The 20,424-nt window shown below is 36.8% G+C and overlaps 1 protein-coding gene and 1 pseudogene across 11 annotated transcripts in view; one reads left to right on the forward strand and one right to left on the reverse strand.

Annotated features, from left to right (window-relative positions):
- Nucleotides 1-20,424, reverse strand: part of ZMYND11 (zinc finger MYND-type containing 11) — a 136,772-nt gene that overhangs the window by 87,504 nt on the left and 28,844 nt on the right. Inside the window, exon 3 of one of the 11 annotated variants that reach the window (XM_075550153.1) lies at nt 5,257-5,336. The exons of the other annotated variants lie outside the window; for them this stretch is intronic. The gene's annotated coding sequence lies outside the window, so the exon portion shown is untranslated. The remainder of the gene's footprint in view (nt 1-5,256; nt 5,337-20,424) is intronic. 11 annotated transcript variants of the gene reach the window in all.
- LOC142449510 (U6 spliceosomal RNA) lies at nt 20,120-20,216 on the forward strand (annotated as a pseudogene).

Here is a 20,424-nt window from a genome sequence, read left to right on the forward strand (position 1 = left end):
TGACCCACAGAACTCAAACGAAGTTTGGTTTAGAAAAATGTATTTGCCATTTATATTTATTTTATTGATTATATATTTGTACCGGTTCCACATTTATCTATTGGACATCTTGTTAATATTTTCATTTTTTTATCTATTGACATTGTTTGACATTGTCAGTAAGATACTTGTCTCATGGCCCTCTAACAGACTTTAAAGAAGGTAACACTAAAATCTAACTGTGCATTTCACTATGACTGCATTTACACTCAAGAGGTTGGGAAAGATTCCACAGAAGTTCTGGGTTTTGTCATTTAATTTTTAAATACTGAATTTTTAACCATTGTAATTCATTCTGGAATATGACATTAGATGAGAATATAAATTTCCCTCAATGAGTAAATCAGCAGAGTGTATTCAAAATTTTTCTGTTCCTCAAAGAGTTATAGACAACAACACCTGGGAAAGCTGGAACTCAACAGCATTGCCTTGCATTTCTGGTCTTACAAGTTTTCTGCTTTTTACAGAGTGTGGCCTTAGTATTTCTGATCCCTTATTTTAGTGGAAAATGTTCAAGTTTTCCATCTCCAACAGGTTTATACCTTACACCAGTTCTGGATTTTGCAGGTCTTACTGTACTAAGTTATTAGCTACACTAGAAATTTGAGCTGCCTGACTTTTTTGTTATTAACGTTACAAGTTGAGTTATTATAACATTTGTGTAAGCTATGTATGTCAAAGCAATAATTATAACGAATTTCATGTTGTTCCTATATAATGATTTTAGATGTCTTATCTACAAAAAATACAAGCTGTTGGACAGTAAGTGCTTACACTTCCTGTACATCATTACAGAGATAGGCCGGGCTTCCCGATGCCTGTGAGGAGCGGTGGGCTAGGGGGCCGTCAGGAGCTGTTTTGCCCTGGCCAATAGACTCGATGGTGGTAAGTTCAGTGTTGCTTTGGTTACTATGTCATTAGTAACTTCGTATTTAGTAGACATTCAGTAAACATTTGTTGATTAAATAATGATTTCCCCAACAAGTCTAGCAACATTAAAATATAATAAAATGGGAAATAAAAGTCTTCAATAATAACAACAAATCAACAAAGCCCACATGGCAGAAGCACAGCAGCCTGTGAGATTACGAGGTATCGAAGGGCTCAGGTATCAGGCAACAAAGAACAAAAAAGATCATATCATTGTGAATGAGGGGGAGTCTGGAGTGGGGACCAAAAGCCCATCTGTAGGCAACTGGACATCCCCTAATGGAAGGGTCCCGTGGAGGAGACCAGGCAGTCAGGGTGCAGTGTAGCAACCATGAAACATACAACTTTCCTCGAGTTCCTAAATGCTTCCCCACCACCCACCATCATGCTCCCAATTCTACCTTACAGATCTGGCTAGACCAGAGGATGTACACTGGGACAGATAGGAACTGGAAACACAGGGAATCCAGGGCGGGTGATCCTTCAGGACCAGTGGTAAGAATGGTGACACTGGGAGGGTAGAGGGAGCATGGGGTGGAAAGGGGGAACCGATTACAAGATCTACATGTGACCTCCTCCCTGGGGGACGGACAACAGAAAAGGGGGTGAAGGGAAACATTGGAGAGTGTATGATATGATAAAATAATAATTTATACATTATCAAGGGTTCATAAGGGAGGGGGCGAGGAAGGTGGGGGGGGGAAATGAGGAGCTGATGCCAGGGGCTTAAGTGAAGAGCAAATGTTTTGAGGACAATGAATGTACAAATGTGCTTTACACAATTGATGTCTGTATGGATTGTGATAAGAGTTGTATGAGCCCCTAATGATTTTTTTTAAAAAACCAAATAATTGGGTACTAAGCCTTAAGAAGATTAAAAATGTATAACACTATCCTATGAACCACCAAAACAATCTTGCTGCTGTCCATTTTCCATATGTAGAAAAAGGTAGGTGTGGAAATTAAGGTACGTGTATGTACATGCTCTTCTGTATACATAGAGCAATGCTCTTTTCTACATGTCTTTAGGATCAAAAGTCGATTGTGGTAGCCATGGTGAATCCCCTTTGGCCACGGACCAGTGATGTGAACAGCCTTGGTATTAGGCAGACGGCCTAGGAAAGCAGATTGGTGCAGATGCAGGTAAGCTGAAATTTAGCACTCTCTCATTTGATGCCCCTTAAGACTCATTTACATTTGTCCTAGTTTTTAATAGGCCAAATTCTGTTTTCTTTTTGATTGAGGGTTCTATGTTTTACTTTGTTATTGTTGTTAGGTTTTAAAAAATGTTTCCTGTATATGAAATCCAAGATGACAAATATATAAAACTAATTGGATTAACGGCTATCTTGAGGTTATGGCATGGGAGACTGGGGAGATAATGAGGATCTACTAATGATGACTGCAAGCATGAAGAAAATGATCCAAACCCCAAACCACTAGGGCCATCAACGAGGGAACCGGGACCAACCTGAGAACTGTGGCACAGGAAATACACAGGCTATCAGAAATAGGGCAGGACACAAACCCAGAGGAGGCACAAATCGACAAATGGCATGTATTGAAGATAAAACACCTGTGTACATTGACAGAATTCACCCAGGGAGTAATAAGAGTGTCCTACGGACTGGGAAAACATCTTCAGCAATGACAAGTCAGACAAAGGCCTTATTACTTAAATCTACAATACTCTGCTAGCTTCCAAAAAGAAAAAAAAAAACTAATTGTCCACTGAGGAGGCAGGCAAAGGACCTGAACAGGAATTTCATAGGGGCAGAAATCTGAATGACCAACAAACATTGAGAAAATGTTCTTGATCTTTAACCATAAGAGAAATACAAATTAAAACAATGAGGTACCACCTAATACCCTCAAATATAGCCCAATTCAAAAAATCAGAAAGCAACAAGTGTTGGGGGGGGCGTTTAGGGAGACTGGAACTCTCATCCACTGCTGGTGGACCTGTAAGTATGTACAGCCACTACGGACAGATTTGGCGATATCTAAAACAGATGGAAATCGAGTTACCATACAACCCAGCAATCCCTCTACTGGGCATTTACCCAGAAGAGGCAAGAAACAAACCAAGGCCAGACATCAATGCTCCAATGTTCATTGTAGCACAGTTCACAATTGCAAGGAGTTAGACATAACCCAAATTTCCATCAACTGACAAGTGGATTAAAAAGCTGTCGTACATACATATAATTGGGTACTACAAATCACTAAAAAGCAGTGATGAGTGTATGAAGCACATCGCTGTATGGGACGAACTGGAGGAAATTATGCTAAGCGAAGTAAGCCAAGCACAAAAGGGCAAATACGACATGAGTCTGCTGAGGTTAGCTTTAAAAAAATGCAAAAGAGGCACAGGGAAAAAGCTACCATACAAACATTCCTGGGATGAGGACCAGGTAGTATGTATGGCAGGGACCGGACCAAATACAGGGATACATATGGTAGACAACTAAAAAGGAGGTGGGGAAAGGAAAAAAATAATAAAAAAGAAATGGGTAGCAGGGGCACATGGCACTAACTCACCCATATTGTTTACATCTCCACAGGGAAAGAGGGACCAGACTTCAACCCAGTGCTCCTAGATGTGAATGCAACATGCCAGCATGGAGTCCCAGGGAACCAGTGGGGAGGTCTGAGAGGTCCGCCCCAATCCCACCTACTACAGGTACACCTGTCCCTCCCCCCAGAAGAATTTATTTCAATGGATGGCATTGAATCTGCAGCTCCGGGATAGGGACATATCTGATTGGAGTACATGGGAGCAGATAAAGCGGGAGGAGGAGAGAGCTGAGCCCATCCTGGTCAACCAGGTCATGAGGCTGATGTTCCCAATTAGAGCAGCCAGTCCACAGAGAGGACCATATGGCCGACCCCACTATGAGACATGACACCCCTCACTGACCCACTGCCCTACAGGGACAGTACCAGCGACAGTGTGGGAATTGCATCTGATCTGATCCCGCCACACCGAGGCAAAACACTAAGGGGGTGCAACAGAACAGCACCAGAACGGAGCGGCAAGGTCCCCAGGGAATGCTGCAGGTGGACTTTTGGGGCCAGGGCGTGTTGCACCAACAGACTGGACTGGAAAGCACTCCTAAAGGCCAACAAACAATCCATGAACTAGCTACAACCTTTTCTTTCTTGTGTTTTGTTTTGTTTTTGTCATTGTTGTTGTTGTTTTGTTGTATATTGTTGCTTGGTTTTGCTCTGTCTTGTTTTTGTGCATGTTATTATCTCCACAAGTCTGTCTAAATAAGAGGCTGGATGAACAATCTGGAGAAGAAAACAATGGGACCGACAGTTCCGGGGGGATATGGGAAAGGGGGAGGTGGGGGAAAGGTAGTGGTGTTAACAAACCCAGGGACAAGGGAACAAGTTATCCAAATCGGTGGTGAGGAGGGTGTAGGCGGCCTGGTAGGGCGTGATCAAGGGTAATGTAACCTAGAGGAATTACTGAAACCCAAATGAAGACTGAGCATGATAGTGGCACAAGAGGAAAATCAAAGGAAATAGAGGAAAGAGCTGGGAGGTAAAGGGCATTTACACAGGTCTAAATAAAGGCATGTAGATATGCAAATATATTTATATATGAGCATGGGGAAATAGATCTATGTGCATATATTTATAGGCTTAGTATTAAGGTAGCAGAAGGACACTGGGCTTCCACTGTATTCCCTCAATGCAAGAATATTTTCTTCTATTAAATTGGCATTCTATGTTGCTCACCTTCCTGACACAGCCGCTGAAGACTGAGTGGGTGAATAACCAAATATGGTGAAGAAAGCTGATGGTACCTGGCTATCAAAAGATATAGCATCTGGGGTCTTAAAGGCTTGAAGGTAAACAAGCCACCTAGCTCAGAAGCAACAAAGCCCACATGAAAGGAGTACACTACCCTGTGTGATCACGAGGTGCCCAAGGGATCAGGCATCTAAGAACAAAAAATCAGGCATCTAAGAACAAAAAATCTTATCATTGTGTGCTCACCTCCATGATATGATCACTGTAGACAAATGGGTGCAAAAGCAAATATGGCGAAGAAAGATGATGGTGCCCGTCTATCAAAAGATATAGCATCTGGGGCCTTAAAGGCTTGAAGGTAAACAAACAGCTCTCTAGCTCAGAAGCAACAAAGCACATATGGAAGAAGCAACAAAGCACACATGGAAGAAGCAACAAAGCACACATGGAAGAAGCACACCAGCCTGTGCAATCACGAGGTTGAAGGGACCAGGTATCAGGCATCATCAGAACAAAAAATCTTACCATAGTGAATGAGGCGGAGAGTGAAGAGTGGAGACCCAAAGCCCATTTGTAGGCCAATGGACATCCCCTTACAGAAAGGTCTAGGGGAGGAGACAGCCAGTCAGGGTGCAGTGTAGCAACAATGAAACAAACAACTTTCCTCTCGTTCCTAAACGATTCCTCCTCCCCCACTATCATAATCCTAACTCTACTTTACAAATCTGGCTAGACCAGAGGATGTACACTGGTACAGATAGGAACTGGAAACGCAGGGAATCCAGAGCAGATGATCCTTCAGGACCAGTGGCGTGAGTGGCAATACTGGGAGGGTAGAGGGAGGGTGGGTTGGAAAGGGGGACCAATTACAAGGATCTACATGTGACCTCTTCCCTGGGGGATGGACAACAGAAAATTGGGTGAAGGGAGTCGGACAGGGCAAGATATGATAAAATAATAATTTATAAATTATTAAATGTTCATGAGGGAGAGGAGAGTGTGGGGAAAAATGAGGAGCTGATGCCAGGGGCTTAAGTGGAAAGGAAATATTTTGAGAATGATGAGGGCAAAGAATGTACAAATGTGCTTTACACAATTGATGTATGTATGGATTGTGATAAGAGTTGTATGAGCCCCTAACAAAACGATTTTTAAAAAATCAGGAAAAAAAGACGTTCTAAAACTGATTGTGGTGATGACTGTACAGCTTTTCTTGATTTTACTGAACAAATTTGAATTCTATGTTATTTAAATGCCAATAAAACTGTTGGTGGAAAAAAAATGCAATGGGTAAACTAGAATATTTAAAGTAGATTTCCTGGTAGGAAAGTACATTAGTGTAAGAACAGGAAATAACATTATGCAAGATACTGATCAAGGTTCCTGATAGCAAAACTGTTTACTTCAAAATATGAAAGTCGTTTTTTAAAAAAAGAAAAATGTTTCAATTACTTTATTAGTAAACTAATAAGTAAAGTAAAATGGTATTTAAGAGTTGGAGTGTACAAATAGTAAAGCTTACTAAAACAAAATGAAGGATAGGAAAAAAAAGTTGTTTGACATCTGAAACAATTTAAAGTATTTATGCTTTTGCCACAAATTTTTTTAAAGACAACTTAATCACAAAAAGTTGAATGGACAGTCTCAGAAATAAATCTTTTAAATTGAGTACTTATAATTTTTTAATTATATTATCTGTTTTCATAGTTCACAGCTTACCTTTACTCAATCAATTATTGTGATAAATCATCAATAAAATTTCTATGTCATTAGTAACTTCTTATTTAGTAGACATTAATAACTTGTTGTCTGAATAATTCCTCCAACAAGTTCAGCAATATTAAAATACAATAGGATGGGAAATAAAAGTCCATAATAATAACAACAAATGATTGGTCACTAGGCCTTTAGAAGATGAAATATGGTTAATCTGATTATAAATATTATTATCAATCAGTTTTCAATTACTTTATTAGTATACTAATAAGTAAGATAAAGTGGCATTTCCAGAGTTGGACTGGACAAATAGTAAAGTTCACTAAAACTGATTACAAATAAAATTGCATATACTTTAAAATTATAAAGATGTTGAGCTATAAACCATATTTTAGTTGTTTAGCAATATTTTTAATTGAGTAAAATAAAAATTGAGATTTGTAACTTGTCATATTAATATCTACCTACTCTTTACAAACGTAGGCACTAGAATCACTGAACACTGACTAAAATAAAATTATATGTGACTAATTAAGCACACATATTTATTAACTGTTAAAAATCTGGAATAAAAATCACTGAAAACGATATTCACGTAACAGCAAAATGTTTGTCAATAAGGACCAGAAAAACTAGGCCCCAAAATTAAATAATTATTTTTGTTGAATGAAACAAAAGAACTAAAAAGAGAAGTAAATAAACCAAAGATCTAAGAAAGTAGTGAAAAATTTATAGGACCAAAATGGAAGACAAAGTTAAAGGTAAGCCTGATATTTGAATGACATTCTTTCTATAAACCCGTATCAAACTCACTGTAACTGAATAAGATGTTGACTCGCGTGACCCTATAGGACAGTGCAGAACTGATCCTGTGAATTGCCTGGCTTGTCACTCTTTCTGGGAGGAGAAAACCCATTTTTCTCCCCTCTATAAATGCAACTAGCAATTCTAGAGGAAAAGAATATAGACAAATATTTAAACACAGAGACTTAAAGAATAAACATTAGCTTTGGAGTGGGGTGATATTGCAATGGCTCTAACTTGGGGGGCTTTGTGTGAGTAATATAAAGGAGCGCCACCGGGAGATCAGTGCCCACATGCAACACTGTCTAATAACAAAGAAATCACAATATTTATAATTAGAAAATGAACGGACTGCTATTACTCTTAAACTTTAAATGGCCTCAATTGCTGATGGAATTAATCTGTTCTAGAATTAACCAATACTCCTGGTGAATGTCAGAGCAAACACAAATCCTCCCTGAAGGAACCGATCATCCTGAACTTTGATTCATCCCTCTGCTCTTTAACATGGAGCATATAGGAAACACCAACAGATATCACCCAAAACAGTAAAACTTGTGAAAGCTGCCATCTGTACGACAGAACTCACTTAGAGAAGGATAACTGAAATATTTTCCACAAATAGAGAACATCAGAAAAGGGCTAAGACTGCACCCTGTCCAAAGAGCATCCTTGTGAGACTGAAACAAGAAGACGTCTCAGTGAGGCCCAGTTCTCACAGGTCTCCCTGCCTATGAAGAGAAAGGGAGTATGAAGAAAAGGCAAAGGGAAAGAAACAAAGAGAAAAAATAATGTAAACAGTAGAAACCTACTGGAAGCATCACACATGGAAGGTAAAATATGCTTAATATATTCAAGAAATTAAAAGATTGGAAATTTCAGCAGAAACCAAAATTAATATAAAGAATCTAAATGGAAAGAATAGAATTGAAAAACAAAACTATTGAGGAACACAATAGATGGATTTAACACCAGATTAGAAAAACTGAAAAGAAAAATTGGTGAACCTGAAGATTATTTTCAAAGGAAAGTATTCAGGGGAAAAAAGAAACAAAGGAAAAATATATGCTGCAATGCTAAGAAGGAAAAAAGGAGGAAGCTTCCAAGAGATAGTGGCTGATCATTTCCCCAAATGACAAAAAAAATCAAGCTGTAGGTTCAAAACTCACTACTAGAAAAAAATGAATACAAGGATAACAAATATCAATGTAAATGAAGAAAAAATACATGAAGCTAAAAATAAAGAGACAAAAAAGCCAGAGGAGAAAATTAATTAATTTTGAAGGATCAGTACTACAATTGAGATAGACTTAATCAAAGTAATAGAAATCAGAAGATAATAAAATATCTTAAATCAAATTACTAAAAGAATATAACTGACAGTCAAAAATTCTAAGTAAGCACAAATATCTTGCAAGCATAAAAGTCAAATACATACAATTCATAAAAACTACATCATCAGCAGGACTGCAATGGAGAAATCGGATGTTTATCAAACTGAGGAAAAAGATTCCTGAAAAAGGAAAAAAGAAAAACAGACTGAAAAGTAAAGGATAGGGTAAGCATGCAGATTAATTTAAGTAAACATTATTTAATAACAATGACTTTATTATACAAATAAGACACCAACAATAATATCTTCTAGCTTTAAAAGAGCCCTGTAGTGCGCAGAGTGGGTATGAACTGGGCTGCGAATGGCAAGTTCAGCAGTTGCAGCCCACCAGTTAGTTTCTCTGTGGGAGAGAAATAAGCTTATCTCCTTCTGTCAAGATGTACCACCCCAGAAACTCTAACAGGAGTTCTGCTCTGTCCTGTAGATAGAATTGGCCATTGCTCTGTTTGCTACATTATGTTTAATGTTGCTATCTCCTGGGTATTCAGAAAAAGAGCACTGAAAGAATGCATCAATGCCAAGCTATTTAGATAACACAAAATGCTTTATCAACCACCCTTCCAACAAGTCAACAAGCAAAACAAAAGCAAGATGAATATAGATTTCCACCCAAATTTAACAGCAACGTCATTAAATGTAAAAAGTAATGTCAATAAAGGACAGCCATTATCAAACTGGATTAAAAATGACCACAAAAAAGGAAAAAATTAACCATATGCTGCTTGCAAAAGATACAACTTAAATATAAGACTATGGTCAGCTTACAAAGAAAAAGGTAATAAATGATCAAATACAACGAAAGTTGGCAAGAGTGCATCATGTAAAGCACTATGAAGCTAAAGAGGGCTGTCTCCGAATAGTACAAGCCATCAGAAACCGTCAGAAAAATGCATATACCTAATATATAACCCCCAAAATACAACTCACAAAATGTTCAAGAAAGTAACTATTGAAAAAGATCAAATTATCTGAAAGATTTATAAAAACAAACAGTGGCCGAAACTTCAGAATGCATGCACTTTTCAGATATATATATATATGTATATATATATGTTTAAGGAGCCCTGCTGGTGCAATGGCTAAGGGGCTGCTAGCCAAAAGGTCAGAGGTTCAAATCCGCCAGCAGTTCCACAGGAGTAAAGACCTGGCAATATAGGCTATAATAGAGCTTACAGCTAAGAAAACAATTCTACTCTGCACATATGGGGCCAATTATGACTTGGAATCAGGTCATATCTCTTTTGAGAGTTTGGTAGTTTCACCAGAGATTTGGCAATTTTGTTGGCCCCGTGGAAGTAAACCACCTAGTGGGTAGAACTAGTCTCAACACATTTAAGAGAACTGAAATTCTACCATAGGTCAGAACAATAGCTACACTTGGAACTATTTATGTGCTCTCTTCTCTTCTTGATGCCTATCTGTATCAGACAGGCAGGATAAGCAACCCCAAGGAAAGAGCAACAGACCAATGGGTGGGGGTGGGAGGGGGGTGGTGAGAGACAGGGAAAAGCAGGATCTAAAATTGACAGTGAGGTGGTATAGCATTCCTGGTTGTGTTCAATCAATTTTAATGTATCCAAGAGGAATTATGAAAGGTGAACAATGAGTAAACATGATAGTGAGGCAGGAGGAAAGAAAAAATAAAAAATAAAAATTATATATATGGGTATAAACATAGAAATGTATATATGTGACTATATAAAGATGTGTGTGTGTGTGTGTGTGTGTGTGTGTGTAAATACAACAAGGAAGCAGATGGACTTTTGGGCCTCCACTTAAATCTTACCTCAGTACAAGAATGGCTTGTTCTAATAATGTGGCAATGTATGATATTCACCTTTCCTACATGATCACTGAAGACAAAATGGGTGCATAAGCAAATGTGGTAAAGAAAGCTGATGGTGCCCACCTATTAAAAGATACAGCGTCTGGGGTCGTAAAGGTCTGAAAAACAAGCAGCCATCCAGCAGGGAAGCAACAAAGCCAATGTGGAAGAAGCATATCAGCCTATGCGATGATGACATGTTGACAGGAACAGGTATCAGAAATTAAAAAACAAGCAATCAAATTGACAAGAAGGAATGTAGACAAAGTGGAGGCCCAAACCCCACCTGTATGATACTGGATAGTCCCTCACAGAAAGGCCACGCGGAAGGGATGATATATCCAGGGTGCAATATAGCACGACTGAAACACATAAATGTCCTCTAGTTCTTTTATATTTCTTCCCATTCGACCTGTGTATACTCATTTGTACAATTAAGGCCATTTGATCCATGAAATCCAAGGTAGACAAATGTTTCAAGTATAGTAATGGGAGCAACAATTTTCCGAGGGTTCGGGAAGAGTGGGAAAGGGGTACAGATTGTGATGATGACTGCGGAGCCCCACTCCAGAGGAGTGAATGACGGAGCACGAGGTGAATGGTCGCGTTGGGTGTGTATAATAAACACAATAGTAAGGGTCCTGGGCATAGGGGAGGGGAATGAGGAGTTAAGGGGAGCTGGTGTCAAAGACTTCAAGAAGAAAGAAAATGTCTTGAAACTGATGACAGCAATTGTGTAATTATGCTTGATTTAACGGAATTAAGGATTGTTACGATATCTGTTTAAGAGTTCTCAATAAAATGATTTTTTAAAAGAAGAGAAATAAAGCAAATTGCATAACCAAAAAGAAAAAAACATGGCACGGCTATAACATCCACTTGTTTTGCAAAGATTCTGTAATCAGTTTGCGTTTAGTGACCTGACACGAGCAGCCCATCAGTTGAAAGGGAGTTTCTTGGGTGGGGCCTGCCTCCAGTACATAATCGGATATTCTGGCAATGCTCACTCTTTTTGATCTTACACAGTTCTCATGACTTAACCTCTGGGTTTGGGGTCATGAGAAACCTTCAGTCTGCAGATGTTGGATTCACCAGCCTTTGTAACCATAGGAACCAGGAGAAACCAGCTGCCTCACAGATTTGTGTCTCCCCAGCCCCCCAAATCTTGGAAGACATTTCCTTAAGGTGCCTTGCTTACATTGAGGGTATTTCAAAAGTTGGGAGGCAAATGTCATTATCTTCTTATTCTATTTTTCCACAAATTTTTGAAATTCCTTCATATATACACATACATGTCTATACACACTTCAAAGGAGTCCTGGTGGCAGAGTGGGTTACATGTGGGCAGCAGTTTGACCCACCAGCTGTTCTCAGGAGAAAGATGACGCTTTTTGCTCTTATAAAGATGTACTGCCTCAAAAACGATGCTTTCTAGGGTCTCTCATATGAGTCAGAATTGGATTGATGGCTGTGAGTAAACTGATACACACACTTCACTGATTTTACTCCTCTGGAGATCCTAGACTAAGTCAAAGTGATGAAACCCAAGCAGAGGAAAACCAGATTTCACTCACCAATTAGAGAAGTAACACCAATCTTAGAGACGATTTCTGAGAACAGAAATCATGTCTCAACTTGCTATAGGGGATTAATGTAACCTTGATATTAAAACTTGACAAAGGATACTTGGGGAGCAGAGAGAGTTATAAGCCGCTCTCATTCATGATCATGAATTTTAAAAAATCCTACACAAAATTTTAGCCTAAGAACCCAGCAATACATAAAAGATTAAGGCTGTGTGACTAAGCTTGTTATATGCGAAGAATGCAAGATTGGTTTACAACTCACAACTAATCCTAGCACCTGACTCATTAATAAGGAAAAATATCATATACTCAGTTCTGCAAATTGAGGGAGACAAAGCATTTAATACAACTTTTCATCCATTCATGATGAAAACTCAAAGCAAAATAGAAATATAAGAAAATGTCCTTAATCTGAAAAGGGTTACAATTCGACTCAATGGTAGTGAGTTTGTTTTTAATGTTCCTATTATATATGACATATCTACAATATGTTTATTATATATATATAAAGTAGCCCAAAAACTACCTACAGGTTAATTATTAAAATTCATAATTGAGTGATATGACTAGATAGAAGATCTCTACATAAAAATTATAAGTACCAAACCTCCAAACCAAACTCACTGCCATCGAGTCTATGTTGACTCATAGCGACCTTATAGTACAGGGTAGAACTGCCCGGAGAGTTTTAAGACCACCAGAAGTGGCAAGTCCTGTCTTTCTCTGATGGTTTCCAACTGCTGTTCTTGCAGATGGCAGCCCAATGAATAACCAATAGACAACCAGAAAGCCTAAGATAGGTAGTGACACCAAAAAAACAAAATACCTAGGAATAAATCTAACAAAAAATATATGCAGGGGCCATAAGCATTAGGAAAAAGAAATTATCTAAATATGGAGGAATTTATTAATAGATTAATATTTTCAATTTTCCCTCAAACTGATTAATAAACCCAATGTCATTCCAAAGAGTATCCAGTAAGAATTTTTCTTGTAAATTAATATGCTAATTTTGATACTTACATATGCAAACATAAAATGGTCAGGAATAACCAGGACAGTAATAAAGCCAATAATAATGAGAAGATCTTGCCTACAATAAAGGAGTTCTAATCGTGTTGTCAGGTAAGCACTGTACTGCTAAACTTCAGTTCATAGTTCAAACCCATCTAGGGTTGCTATGAGTTAGAATCAACTTAATGATAGTGGGGGGTTTGGGGGTTTAGCCTACTACATATCAATGCTTAGTTTAAAACTAAAGTAATCAAGGCAATATACACTTGTGATGATTGTGGTCATATTTCCTCATGAAAAGGAACAGAGAATCCAGAAACAGACTCATGTAAATATATATATACACACATATTTGTGATAAAAATGGTACAATATAATTGGAATCAATTTGGTGGCACTGAATTTTGTTTATAGAGCAAAAAGCTTAGGAAAACCATTTCAAATAAATAATTCCAGGTCAACTGGATATGCATATGGAAATCATCAGATGACCCTTAAAACGCACTATAAAATAAATTCAAGGTAGATTAAAGATATAAATGCATAAGCATCTAGACTATAAAATATATTTTTAGTAATTTTGGAATAGGGAAAGACTCCTACAGAGGACACACACATACATACGCATACACAACTGCTAAAAAGAACTGTACTTAATTTAAGAATCAGTTTATAAAGATCTATCATTAGAAGAATATACATTTAAAAACAAGAGTGTGTAACAGAGAAGTCTCTTATATTGCTAATGTGAGTGTAAACTGACAGACTGCTTTGTATATAGCTTGGAATTATACATTAAAGTTGAATGTTTTATTTCTAGGTAGATACTCATATTTAATGAGAACACATATGTGGTCACGAAGATGTATGTACAAGAGTTCTGACGCAGCAGTACTTGAAATAACCAATCCTGGAAGCAACTTTCCACTTCCCATAGATGATTTACAACCCATTGCGGTACAATATGCAGTTTTTCAAAACTAGCTGCACATCACAGAAGTTCTAAGAGCATAACCACGATGTTAGGGAAGGCCCTTCTCCTCCCTTATTTTGGGGGTAGGTTCACCGTATATAAAAGGACTATAAGCCAACCCGAGTATCAGCCGAGCACCTAATTTTACCACAAAAACTGCATTAAAAAATGTGCCAAAAAACTCGGCTTATACACGAGTGCATACGACAGTACTTTGCAATACTGGTAACAATCTTTTATTTAACCTGGATGGTGATTATATGGATGCACTTATTTGGTGATTAATTCCTGCAGTCATTTATTTATGATGATGTGCTTGTTATTCTATACAAAAGAGCTTCAAAAAGTTTGTGGAAATATTCCCATTATCTTTTAATTCCATTTTTATACAAATCTCTTTAAGACCCTCATATCTGTTATATTTCCATTTAAAAAGTTTTTTTAAAAAAGGAAAGTTCCACAGACTAATCAACTATTATCTGTATTTTATCCACTGAAAATATTTAAGTTGATCATACATTATTCCATACAAACTTAAACCATCCAGGAAGCTGGGTCTTATTAATCTTTAAGAGGTATTGATCATTCTTTTTACAATAAGGTCAAAACATTTCCATCTAGATTACATATTTGCCAACTAGAAATCTCTTAGCAACCTAGATAAAAAGACTCCAAATCTTACAAATGAAAATATAAATGGGCATCTCTTGCTGCCTGTAGACCCCTAAGCAAGACTAGGTCTGCACGAAGTAAGAAGGGAAGAGCCAGGGTGACGACAGCCACCACCAAGAAATAAGAGCAATGAGAGGAGGGCATCCTTTGGACCCCAGTGCCGCCCTAAGAACCTCTCAGACTGACCCTGGAGCCAGCCAGGGACTGCGAGGGGGAAAAGGAGCAGGTGCAGAGAAACCACAGTAGCAGAGGCAGCAAAACCAGCGACAGCATCCCAGCCCAAGGAGCAAAGCTGGAGAGAAAAGCGCAGCCTCCTCAGACTCTGATCTGCCAGCAATTTTTCTCCGAAACCCCAAACTGAGCTGCTTTACGTTCAGTCCATCTTTTGGCTTTATGTTCTAAAATTTGAATCCGTGCCTAAAAGGAAAATGAAGCCTTTAAAATGTATATGTTGTACTTAATGCCTGGTGTATAGTCATGTTAGCTCTGTAAATGGACCACTTAATTTAAAAGACTATTACTTTTAAAATGTATGCATTTGAACGCCATTTCAAAAAGGAGTCTTTTAATAGATTTTTGTCTTTTTAAATGTCTTTCACAGCAGTCTATGTAATAATCATTCATTGCTAGTAGGCTTTATTTTTTCTATTGTTTAAAGATACACATGATTTTATTTGACTTTTAAAATCCAATATTCAAAGCAATATAACTTTTATGACATTTAATTAGTCTTTCTTATTAGCGAAACCATGGTCCGAGTTCTACAGAGACATTACACAACAGTCAACAAGGTACTGCCAGATTTAGCCTGCAATGTGATTGAGTACACAATTTAAAAGAACCCAAGAGCTTTGTAGAAAAATCTAAACAGCAAGTCTCCGAATCTTACACAAATGAAAATATAAATGGATGTCTCTTGCTGCCTGATTTTCCTGGTTTTATGCATCATGGAATTTATTTATCAGTCTGTTTATTAGAGGAATAGTAATACATAGCTATATAAATTCACTTACTTAGAATATTAAGATTTTTTTAAAGTCATGTCTTAGCTCAAGACTCTTGAGATGGAATGTGGGTTACTTCTTTTTCTTTTTTAATTTCTTATTTTTCTTTTTCTAAATTTCACAACTGATTCTGCGAAGTAACAAATTCTAATGGGTAAATAATGTAGAATCTATATAAATTTTGTTTATATCAAACAGCTATGTCAAAATATATTATACTATAGTTAAGTATCATAATTTTGAGACATAAAATTAGTTTTATTTTTGGTCTGATTTAGCCAAACTTTCAGAAATCATTATACAGTCATTGATATTTATACATGTCATTATGTTCATTCATTTATTCACAAATATATATTGAATACCCACAGGTACTGTTTCAGACATTGGGGCTAAAGGTCAACCAGGCACAGTCCAAGTGCCTACAGCCATGCGCAGGGAGATAAACCTGTAAACAGGTTAGTACATGACAAGGAGGCACAAAGGAGGCAATGGAAAGAGCTGGCTGGCTCCACTGAAATTTGAGTTAAATCTCAGAAAATGACTCTTATAAATACCCTGTTTGAAAAACTTCTGTCCTTAGCTAAACACATTCAAAACCAGTTTCGAATACTCTTATTTTTATCTGTGAAATCAATGGCCATAACTATGCCTTGACTGCCTTCATGCTCACTCTTCGTTCTGACTAGAAAACGATGGCTGTATTTCTTCCCTGTGACATCTCCAAAGTGGCGCTGTTGGGCAATAATAGTTATATTTGGAAAAATTTCTAAATCTAGAGAATGAAAAGGAAAATTTTTGTTTTATACTTATCAGTAATTATCTAAATATCATAAGTTATTTACATCTGTATAAAAGACTAGTAGAAGGTTAGTATTGAATTTTCTATTGCTTAATAATAAAGATGGGAAGTGTAAATGAATTGTCTGTTAGAATCAAGTATTGAAATATAAAAATATGCTCCCATGTATTTCTTTACCATCTTATATTTTACCTGCTACACCCATTATCACATAGCACATTTGTAATTATTTAGAATCTTAAGATTCTAAATTCAAAATTTTTACAGTAGGTAAAAAAATGTTGATAAAATTTTTTGAAATGTAAAATTATGCTGAATTGTAATTTTTTTTACATTTTAGATTTTTGAAGAGTACTAAGGGACTTTCTTTGAAATGTAAAATAATGTAAGATAAACATCTCTCCTATACAGTAAAAGTTCAGGATGTACAAATTTTATCTGTAGTCATCATGGAATCTTATAAACCTAGCGGCTAATAAATATTCAGCAAAGATTTAGTGCATGAAAAATTGAAAATTGAATAATTTTCAAAGCAGTGTAAAATGTTGTGTGGCCAGCAGAGATTAAAATTATCTTTTCTATTCACAGACATTTGGGTTGTAAATTGAGTAATTCAAATGCTTGCGTTTTTAATGTCAGAAGCACAGATAATTACACAAAATGTACTAAGGGACAGGATAGATGTTAGGCCATCCACAGTACTTTTGTCACAAAACTGAACTCTAAAAGGAACCAGTAAGCTGTGGGAGAGAGAGGGTTGTTCTTAAAGAAAGTTTGTTCAACACAATAGGTCTATCACATTAATCAATCAACTTTTAGATACATTATAAAATCAAACCGTTTCCCAGCTTGCTAACACTGATCTTAATTTTAATATCCAAAGAGTGTCCAAACCTACTGGATATTAATTTACAAAATTTAGTTTATATGAAAGCTTAAATTTTACACTTTTAACACAAAGTAGCCTACAAGTACATGAAATTTAATATTTCTCAAACTTGAAGGCACTGTAGTCATAAAATAGGATATAAGCATACCAATGGGGGTAATCGACTATAATTTTCTGTAAGGATAGAAAGAACAGTAGGTTAAAAAATGTTTATAAAATTTTTTGAATGGGCAATGAATGTACAAATGTGCTTTACACAATTGATGTTTGTATAAATTGTGGTAAGTCTGTATAAGCGCCTAATAAAATGATAATATTTTTTGAAATGTAAAATTATGCTGGAAATGTAAACAAGCATAAGAAAAATACCACACCCTACAGAGAAAACATAAACAAGTATTTCATAAACTACTTTATATGAGGTAAACATATTTACAACTGCACATTACTAATTTTTTTCCATATTCTTAGAATAAGGAATTTTTTTTCTAAACTAATATTAAAATAACTTCTGTTTAGTAATGATTAATGGTAGTAACCTTGTAACTGCTTTTTTAAAAGGGGTTCAAACACCAGGGCTTCTTTTCAAAACCTAAAGATTAACTTTATTAAAATCAACAGAAATTATTTATTCCCAATTGTTTCTTGCAATTTATATGAAAGAACACATAATTTGGTTAATGGTCACTAAAAACAAACCAAAAGGTAGAGAGAGGATCCAGTAACAGTAAAGTATCTATTCCCTGAGAAAATGGAATGTAGGAGACCGGTGAAGAAATCATACTTCCCAGCTCTGGAATGGAACTCAACCCTTTGTTAAGACAGTCAAAAGGGCTGCCAATAATCCAGGACAAAGTTCAGAAGGCTAGGGAACAGGGAAAATGGAAGCAGGAAATACAGGAAGTGGGAAGAGTGATAATACGTGGAAGGGTGGCAATGGACAAGTTGAATCAGAAAGATCAATGTAAAGCTACGCTCTGTACAAACTGTAATTCTTCATCTAGTGACAATAAAGTTTTCTGTGTTGAAAAATTATGTAACATGTTATTTATTTGAAAAATCTAACCATTACGCATCCAATAAATTGGGCTTGGGAAACCTATATTCTTCCAAAGGCCATTTGGATATTTATAACACCATTTGTGGGCCATTTAATTAGCTCGCCCATAATGTGATAGCTGGAACTCCTTCTTTGGTCAGGTGTGTGATGTGAGCTGGTATTGATTTCACAGCCTTATGTGGCCAGTGGGCCTGGACACTGACTGGCAATAAATGCTTATTGTTATCTACTACATGCTAGGCACTTTGCTAGGTCCTTGGGATACCCACTGCCATGGAGTCTACTCCAATTCCTAGCAACTCTATAGGAAAGAGTACAGTTGCCCCTTTGGGTGTCCAAGACTTGAAATCTTTATGGGAACAAACAGTAGTATCGTTCTCCCATGAAGAGAGCGTTGCAGTTAGCAGTCCAATACAAACCCACGACGCCAGTCGGGCTTCTGACCTTATATAGCTTATTATTTAGGTTGATAAGAAATTAGGCAATAACCATGAAAAAAAGTAGATGAATTCATGTTGTGATAAGTCTTATGAAAAAAATGCAAAGAATGAAAAAGATAAACCTTGGGTGAGTTAGAAACCAACCAACATTTTGGTTAGCCGCAGGGTACTTACTTAACTCTTCGCACCAGGTGCTTTAATTCTTCAGTAAGGTATCTATTTACCTTTGCATATGGAGATCAGGTATTGGGAGTTTGGGTTTAAAAGAGTCCTCACTATGTATTACCTTTTTACTTAGACCCTTGGTTTTGGGTGCAATGTCTCACTACTACCCTTCTTTGTCACTAGGTTCAGATTTTTTTCAGTTTAGTTTATTCAGAGAATAACAGGTAAGAAGATTGTCTCTGAATAAACTAAACTGAAGAAATTAAATCATCCCAGCAATGACATTTTTTACTGACATTTAAAGGAATTTAAAGGGAAAAAACCCTCACGACCTGACATCCTTTCAGTAAAGCCCGTACACAGAACTTCCCATTAGTTTTCTAGCACCTCACCCTTAAATATAGTCAGTCAAGGATCATCAGATGCTTAGCCATGGCTTCTCGGTGTAAGAACAAAAAGGTCACCACAAATAAAGAAAAAAGGAGGAATGGGATAAAAAGAAAAACAGAAAATCCAAGAAATATGTTTTTGCTTAGGAAATACCTAATGGACATTCTTGGTTTAAAACAAAAAGGAATTGCACCTATAAGCAGAGTGAATACTACAAATGAGAATATTCAGGAAATTTTAAAATCTAAATGACAAATTCAGCTGGGAGATAGAGTTGAGGCACTCTCACAGAAATAAAACAAAAAGATATAAGGAAAATAAAAATCTATCTATGACAGAATATCTGAATAGCAAGATTTCCAGGAAGAGAAAATGGAGGGGAGAGAATTATCCAAGAAATAATTCAAATCCCTAGCACTGAAAAATAAGTGTTTTCATGTGGAACGAACCAAACAAGCGCCTAGCTCATGAATGGAAGGATGTTCAAAGCACACAGGCTTAGAAAATCAAACAGTGAACATAAAAAGAGCATACAAGCTTCCAAGGAGAGAGTGTTAGGTGTACCAGAATAGTGTCCGATTTCTCAGTAGTAATATGGAAGTTGGAAAATGATAGATCAATTCCATAAATTCTGGGGGCAAATTATTTTCAACCTGTGCTCGCTTCGGCAGCACATATACTAAGATTGGAACGATACAGCATGGCCCCTGCGCAAGGATGACACGCAAATTCGTGAAGCGTTCCATATTTTAAAATAAAAAATAAATAAATAAAAATTATTTTCAACCTAAATTTTTATATCCAAATGATTAAGGTTGAATAAAGACTTAAGACGCATGTCCTCTGTACCCTTTCTCAGGAAGCAAAAAACATGAATAAATAAACCAAAGAGAAAGGAAGACCTCAATCAAGTCTTCCTCAGGAAGCAGGATTGGATAAGAGAATTAACTCCTAAATCAA

Source organism: Tenrec ecaudatus, chromosome 5 (genome assembly GCF_050624435.1).
Source record: "Tenrec ecaudatus isolate mTenEca1 chromosome 5, mTenEca1.hap1, whole genome shotgun sequence".
Classification (NCBI taxonomy): Eukaryota; Metazoa; Chordata; class Mammalia; order Afrosoricida; family Tenrecidae; genus Tenrec; species Tenrec ecaudatus.